Below are 8,894 nucleotides of genomic sequence, written 5' to 3' on the forward strand. Positions count from 1 at the left end.
TACTATGTCAGACTGAGGTATCCAGAGACAGAGGGTGAGAATGTACATTGAAACCTAGTTTTTCTTTTCCTTGTGTATTTTCTTGTCCAACACTATCTTTGTTTCCTCCCCAACCTATTTAAAGTGATTCCTTGATTAAAAAGTTAATTTGCTTATTATTGGAATTGGCCTGCTAATCTCACTCTGAGTCCAGCCCTATATGCTGCTTCTCAGAGGCCAGTATCGTACATGCCAAAGAAAGTTTCACGAGTCACTGAGATAGGTGGTTGCCGAAAAACCTGTCTGTAGGGTAAGTTTTTTCTTTTCCTCATCCTATAAGAAGAGGTTTGCTGATGTGCTGGAGTCCGAGTGTTTGTCATGAATATTAGTTAAAAAAAATAATGTCTAAAAGTTTGAAAAGGCAGATTGAAAACAGGAGTGTATGTGATATTGTGCATTCAAAGTTAATACATGATTTCTTTGTACTGTACTACAATATAAGATAGATTTTTTTTAAATAACTTTGTCACTTTCAGAGACTTGCAGTTTAAATAATCTTTTTTTTTTCCAGTGACTAAATGCTTTTTCTCTCCCTAACATCTTATTCTGTGCTCCATATGCCTGAGCTCTCCTTTTGTACACTTATTGTTAATTTTTATGGCACAGATTGGTGCAAGAGAGAAGCATGGAAAATCCAAGTCAGTCTGATTGAATCCATGGAAAAATGCCCCTAAAATTAATTCATGATGGATGAGATCAACGCTGAAAAGTCTGACTTGATTCGTTTCATTCGGAGAATGAAGCTGAAGGCTTGAAAGCACCAAACTGAGATGGGCGTGCCAAAGCCCAGTTCTTGGCAGTCTTCACTCTCAGCTTTGTCCATACCGCTCTTTAATGATCTGTAATACGTTGCTCTTTGGCAACTCCTGAACAAAATACTGAATTAATTTTGCTCTCAAGAGAGTACAAATCATCAGTGTGATGCTGTTGGTGGTGTTTATTTTTCAGAAGCTTCATAGAACAAAGAATTGGTTCTGAAAACATAGATTGGGGGAGGGAGGAAGAGGAGAAGGTTTCTTTACTTGAGAAACAGGATAGCCAGAGGAGGAAAAAAGATATTTCTTACCACTGTGTCCAAGGAAGAGCGAAGAATCTATGAGGGCTGAAGATTAGGTACTGCTTAATCAGTGGAAAGCACATGACCTCAACAGAGGTTTCTCCTTCCACATACATGATAACTATTTAGTGTACTGTGATCTCTTGGTACCAAAAGGAAGTCAGCAAATTCATTTCTATCTGTGATCAATCATTTTTAAGCCCAGTTCTAAGATGGAATCATTTCTCTTTTTAAGCCATCTATTGAATCAGATCAAGTACAAAGTACATTTTTTCTAACTTAAATGTGAAGATAGCTCTCGAATACATTTTTGCAAGAACTTCTTTAATGAACAAAATCATTACATGGTGCCCCTTCTCATTGACTAATGAAGAGGATGACTAATGAAGTGAGAGTTCACACATAATTTCATTCTATTTGAATTTTAAAATACTTTGCTACAAAAGTGCTAAGAATTTCAGTTGTGGAAAAAAAGGGGAAAATGGCTATCAAAACAGAGCTCCTAGTCCAAACTTACTGTTGTGATTTTCTTTTGCATTGATTCTTTTGTTAGGGATGTAGGAAAATGTAGAATTTTTGAAAATATCATTTCATTCTGAACAAAGGGAGCTGCGTTTCTGTGTTAGAAAATGCTGATGCTGTGTGTGTCTTCACATGTGATCTTGACATTTTAGTTCTATGACAAGAAAACCTGGCGGGTTGACCTCTAGTTAATAATGATCAAAATCTACCCTCTTTGTCATCAAAACACAGTTTTGAGTATAGGAACATTCTTCAAAAGATAACCTGTTTAAGCCCATTTATAGATTCAGCCAAATTTCAGAAATAGTCATACATAATTGTGCTAGCACTTTTTTGTCTATCAAACAGCAGTTCTGTCAACTGCTATTGCCCGTGCAAACAGTGTTTCCATAGATAAACTTGGAGATGTCTACGGCCACTTAGGACTTTACAAGCACACAGCGTGTGAATGTTTATGACTATGCAATGGTACATGGACCTCGGCCACGGAAATGTTGTCAATAAAGTGCAAAACCATATATATATATATATATATATATATATATAAGCACATTCCCTGCTTATTAGCAACCTGCTATAAATCCCTGTTGACATAGCTATTGGTTGTGTGTAATCATCGTGCGCATTTTTAACTATCACATTAAGATTCCCAGTTTCTTGTAAAATCAGTCACCACAGTATTTTCTTTTTTTATTAATACCTGTGTGTATGAGGTGTCTGACAGAGTTATTATCCACTTTGGTGATGAAAAACTCCTGCTGAGGTCCAGGAGAACAGGAYTGGAAAGACCAGCATGATGTCTATCTTATAAAGCACTCATTCTTCTGACTGACCATCTGTGTGTGAAAAAGGACTGCTATTACGCAGCAGTAGTTTTGTTGAGTTTGGCCTTGATTTCTTTTTTCCAGATTCTGCCTAGCAAAGAGGGAGGGAGAGAAGCAAAAAGAGAATTTCATTGGGGAATGGAGGAGGTGGGGGTGGAGGGAAGCTTAAGGCTGAAAGCTTAAAAATGAGTGACTGGTGGAAGAGTACAGTAAAGTCAGTGAATAATTTTACTGTCCTGATCTAGCAGCTTGGGAATGTGCCATGTAAAACAATAACATCTTCCAAGTAAGTGAGAAAGGCAGAGAGGGAGGGGAGACTTACGGTGAAGAGTGGGGAGGGGACTGGAGGCAAGTGAGGGATTGGATCCCTGAGTACAGTCATTGCCAGTTCTTGGATCAGCTACTTTTTATTTTTCTTATTTTTTTCATTAAATATTTGACACTGAGTCAATGCCCAGGATATAAAAGCTGTACCAGTCTGTTACCATTGCTTGACAAATAACATTACAGGTAGGCTGCTGGCTTCAGGTTTTACCAAAATAAATCATTATTGCTTCTTTGGAGCCTTATGGACCTCACTTCTCTAAAATTGTTGTGTGGCACTGAAGGGAGTGCTAGAGGCAGAGCTCCTGGAGAGCTGTAGGGCTGCCATGCAATTTGGCTATCCCGGCCTGGGCCTTTTTTCTTTCTTTTTTTTTGTTTTCCATCTGCCTTCTAAAATGTTGTCTGGGGGCTTCTGAGGACTTGATAAATTTACCCATGTTTATTAAAAGTCTAGTAACCTTATCAGTTCAGACACCTCCTGCGTGGGAAGCTTTGGATAAACCTATAGAGGATTTTCTGCCAGGTTGTTTAGTGAGCCTGGTTAGTAGCTGATGTGTTGCAGGAGGGTTGGACTTCACATGTGGCACACAATATAGGAGACTGTAAGGGCGCAGTGGCCCAGAGCAACAGGACTGTCAGTATGCTGCCTGAGAAGTCTTCCCATCCTGACAGAGATGGTATATGAGGCTTGGGCAGTGGCCACCCGCAGCCTGTGTTTGGCCTCACATGAATACAATTTTTGTGGTATCTTATGACATCTGGTTTGGAGGAAGCTGATGCTGTGACTGAATGTGGCCCTTAGTTCTTAGTTTAATTAAAAATTAAACTCCAACAGGTCTGATGCACCATCTGGTAAGAAGATGTACTGCATATGCCTAGCTATACATTGACAATGCACTGGAAACAGCAACAGAGAGCTGCCTTTGGAGCCGCAGAGGATTTCATGCTTAAGCCTTTCTTTCATCAGTGGCTGAACAGACCCCATGAGACAAGTTCCTCTGGAAAGCTGCAGCAAGCACAAGTTTCAGCTGCCAGTTTGGTAGGCTTTTCTGGAGCCTGTGAAATTGTAGCGCTCTGGGCTTGCAGTGTATAAGGAGGAGCAGGGCTAAAGATCCATAGCATTGCTGGGGATTTTGGATAATTTCAAGTGTTTGAGCCAATGGTGATAAGAGATGAGCCCCAGATCAACACAGAACTGGTTTAAAAAGGAACAACAAAAAAAACAACAACCAAAAGACCAGCCAAGAACAACAACAAAAACGTTGGGGAAGGGAAAGGGAAGAGGGGAAACTGAGCTCTCTATATCAGGTCTTTTCTTGAAGAGCCAGCATTTACTGAGACCCAGCAAGGAGGTAGGAAAGAGAAACATGTTTTACTAATACTAAAATTACTATTTACTAATAACCCATGTCAATTAAGAGGTATTCATGCTTTTGTGAGGATGATGTGGCAAGCTCCCGAAAAATGGGTGAAAAACATGTAGAAAACACCTCCTCCCTTAGCTAGAACTTTGCAACAATGTAATAGAAAGGATGGTAATCACAGAAGGAGAAGCTGCTGACAAGAGTTGTTCCATTTGATTCAAAATTTTCATGGTATAAATGTTGGGTAAATAGTAAAACAACAAGGTTTGCTAATGATACAAAATTATTCAGGATAATCTACAGTCAAATCAACCATGGGGAATTGCAGAAGCTATTATGATGCTGAGTGACTGAATCTCTTCTGTCGGGTTATTTTCTAATCTCAGTAAATGAAAAGTAATGTCTGAGAAGGAACCAGCCTAAGTTATACATATGCCATGATTAGTGGGAAATAGCTGTTCCCATCTGGGGTTAGAACTTTGGACATCATGATGGTTAGCTCTGAAAATGGCAGAGTCAGCTAGAATGGTAGAAGTTAGTAGGAAGAGAATATAAATCAAAGTATAGAGCATCATGCCATAGGGCATTCACACCTGGCATTCTGTGTGCAACTCTGGAAATCCTATCATCCAAAAATGATACGGATTTCAAGAAAATTACAGAGGTGGATCATAAGGATGCTGTGGAATGATTGCTGCATGACAAAAGGCTTAATAGACTTAAAAGACTGAGGGGGAAAGGTGATCAATATCTCTAAAAGCAATGAGGGTGAATAAAAAGGAATAGAGAAGGTGCATAAGGTACTATTTCTCTACTCACAAAACAAGAACTATGTACACTCAAATTCTCAACTAGCAGATTTTAAACAAGCAAAAAGAAGCATGATTAAGTTGTGGAACTCATTGCCACAGGATGTTGTCCTGGCCAAAACCATAAGCAGGTTCAGAAAAGAATTAGGCAAATTCAAGGAGGATGGGTTCCTAAGCAGCTGTTAAACATGATGGTGCAGATACAAATTGTGGTTGAGGATGTTTCTAGCTGGTACSTGGATGGATATACCAGGGAAAGAGTTACTGTGAATAGACCCCTTTTCTTGTCACTGTTATTAGACTAGACTACATAGACCTTTGACTGATGAAGTATGGCAGTGCTTAGATTATGAAATACATTTTTCCCCAGTTGGTACCATAAGAAGCGTCAGAGAGAATGCTTCTGATCAGCCTGGTACAAATGGCACAACACAGCACCGAGCGAATGGGGAGGGTGTTTCTGGAGAGCTTCCTGACAAAGTGGGCTCCTTGCAGAATGCCAGGAGAATTGTGCTCGTGACATAGGTATCCAGACTCCTATCTGGCTTTCCATGTGGAGGAGAAGAGGGAAACTACCACAAGGCAACATGTTTTTTGTTTAGCAGAGAAGATCTGTCTTAGTCTCAAATGTGGTTGAAAACACATTTTTACAACAGAGAAAATGAATGGCCACAGTTAATTTGGTAGGTGAGAATATCTGCATTGGGAAAGTAAGCAAAGGCTGATCAGGAGATTGTGTTCTTACTGATAGTGCGGCTGCTGATGTTTTTTTCCTATCAGTGTCAAAGAGAGAAACCAGCAGCTCCTATGCCAATGAGAGCGCTATCCATTATGAATGTCAGCACTTTGTAAACTACTTTGCTATACTCCCAGTCTCTTCGCTTCACCTCTTAGTCTCTTTTTTAATAAATATTTTAGATGGGGAGATACTCTCTGCAAGACCTAAATGTGCAATGTAGATATACTGTCAGTGTGTGCAAGAACAGAGCATCCTTTTACCGCCTGCTCTGGGTTCCAGTCACAATATTATGATGGTAAAAAGGAGTAAGAGTGAATGAGAGAAGCCATGTGAAAAAGTAAAAGTGGTCAGATTCAGACATAAAAGCTATTATTAAAAAAGAGATCATCAGAACACTTGATAGGATATCAATATGGGTAGACTGACTTTTGGAGAGTAACTTGAAATGAATTGTGCTGTGGTTCTGCAATGTTTAATTCATGTTGGGTGTTTTTTTCCTTTTTGTTTCACTTCTGATTTTTATCCAAAAGGGGAAGTGCAGGAAATCCCTCAAGAAGGGCAGTTCTGGAGATTTCCAGCTTATTTTGGGGCTCTAGAGATTCAGATCGTTTGGGTAAACCTGTGAACTTTTGGATGTTTATCTGAACTGAACCTGAACTCTAAATCTTTTAAGGTTCACCCAGCTAAGTCAAAGGGAGGAAGGCCTATAATGATAATTTTAACGTTCTTTTCTCATTCAGCCATGGATATGACCCTTTTCAGCCTGTTGAGAGTTTCTATGTGCTGCATTAAACAAAGAAAAAGCTATATCACATATGCACAATTAAACATTATATGCACCATTGCGGTTTCAGCTGCTATACATCCTGTGTGCTAGTTGCTGTCTTTGTAGGAGGATTTATCTAGAAAATGGATTACTGTTTCCAATCTGACATGGCCTCTAATGACATCTGTCTTTCTTGGCAGATGAATGTAGAAGATAACTTATAATAAAACACTAGAAACAAAATTACTGAGCTATAGTAAGCAAAACAATACAAAGAAAGCTCATTAACACTATATAAAGTATATGTTCCTTTCATTCAGTTAAGTTTTTAGAAATCAATATAGTAACTTTTTTGTTTTGTGACCTTATAACCATAGCTTCTTAGTTTTTGATGTTTATCTATGGTGACCTCTGGGAAATGGGAGCAGTTTATAATCTCTATTCTGTAGAAAGGAATTTGAAACACTGAAGATGGCATCATAGCCTTCCTGATGTCAAAGGCAAGGCACTAGCTGATTTTTTTGGTTTCATGATTTTGCTGGTAAAAGTTAATACAACAAATCCATGGCAGAGCTAGGAATGGAGTCAAGATTTCCATCTACTTTGCCAGACTATCCACACATCCCCCATCATCCACCATGATGGGGTTTATCACTGGTTCAAATTCATACACTCGTATTAAAGCCATGTTACCTTTCCTAAGGGTTCTTCAGCTTGAAAAGAACAAGAAGTGCTACTGTGACATCCTGCTCTCATATTCTGTCCTTTTGAGACTGAATCAAGGTTGACAGTGGTCTTGCATTCACAAAAACAGCTGTAGTGAAAATAGAGGTTCTGTATTCTAGTGTCCTATCAGATGCAAGAAAAGTGATTGCTGGAAAAATGCATGCTAAATTTCCTTTGGTGAGTCTGCAGATTAACAGTTTGGTAGGAGGTATGAAGAGGCAGTTCACTTAACTGCTGAAGTATCTATTGGAAACATTTTGCCCTGTACTCCTGTCACCTGCCTTTGAGCACCTACTTCAGTACCAAAATGAGAAGCCTTCAGTATTTCCTCCAGTCCACAGAGAGACGGTTAGTGACCACACCATAAGATTTGACTCATTCTCTGGTGGTGCCGGAAATTATAAGAGATAAATCTTAGAGTTTACTTCCCAAATTATATATTTTTTATAATTTTAATGTTTATAAAAACATTATGACTGTGTTACCACAGTAGCAATCACTTATGCCTTTTGAGTTGCTTGCCACTGCAGGGGATATTCTGAAAAGCTCATTTTATTTTCAAAATAATTTGGAAACCGTCAGCTCTCATTTGGACTCTTGGATTTTCAGTAGAGCTCAGCATTCAGCAGTATTATGTTGCTCTCATCAGCTTCTCAGTGGGAGTGGCAGCATGTTGAGAACTTCTCAAAACTTAAGGACTACTATTAGTTATTCAGTTATATGAAATGTCGGTAGCAAAGTTCAAACTGGGCTCATTCACAGACTTTTGACAGGACTCTTAAACAAATTGGAGTTAATTATACTTTCAAACAGGAACTATGTGGGATTCAGTAATTTTGCGGGATTTCCAAATTGTTGAAATTTGGCTGGCTTTCTATTTTCCGTTGTGTGTGGGACCATACAGGCATGAAGTTCATAGATATGAAGCTACGAAAGCTGTAGCTTAAGGAGTGATTTTCATCAGTCCTTGTGACCTGAGATTTCCCATTTGGCATACTTAAATTGCACACCTTACTTCACATTGAACTCAGCCTGTCTTAATACCGCCTCCAAGAGAGGATGTGAAAACACTCTTAGGTACTCATTCAGCTTGTAGAAATATCCTATTGGAAAGTTTTTTGTTTTTTTTTTCCCTGAAAAAAACAATGCAATGGAGCTCTGAATGGGAGGAGGAAAAAAAAAAAATCCTCCATATATAATGGGTTAGAAGAAACATCCATACCAGCAGGATGCAGGAATGCCTCCTAAGATATGCTTTAACCTGGTATGTGCAACCGTGTTTATGTAACAAATCAAAGATTAGCTGCTGTACACAGGGTCCAAGGAGATCTGAAGCAGGGGAATTATGCTTGCTTGAAGGATATAGCCTAGTGAATTTTTTATGATCAAAGATTGCTTTGGGGCCTTTCCCAGAGATTGGACTCTTAGCCTTAACTTGGGATAAAGCTATAAAACTCATTCAAATGTTCACTGAATCTTTTTCAGCTTATCTAAATATGTATCTTTCCCCTGGTTTTGTCCTAATATTGATAATATTTTATTTGCTATCCAAAGACTTTCTTTTGAAGCCAGGGTATAGGATGCAAGTGTACAAAATCAAATGATTGCAAAACATATTTACGTGTAGGTCTTACGATATCTTATTCAAAAAAAGTTTAACCAAGAATTCTCACTAAAAGCAAGTCACCATCAGCAATAAGATTCTAGTGCTGATGCTGCTTTAT

Source organism: Apteryx rowi, unplaced genomic scaffold, assembly GCF_003343035.1.
Source record: "Apteryx rowi isolate R43461 unplaced genomic scaffold, aptRow1 scaffold_34, whole genome shotgun sequence".
NCBI classification, from domain to species: Eukaryota; Metazoa; Chordata; class Aves; order Apterygiformes; family Apterygidae; genus Apteryx; species Apteryx rowi.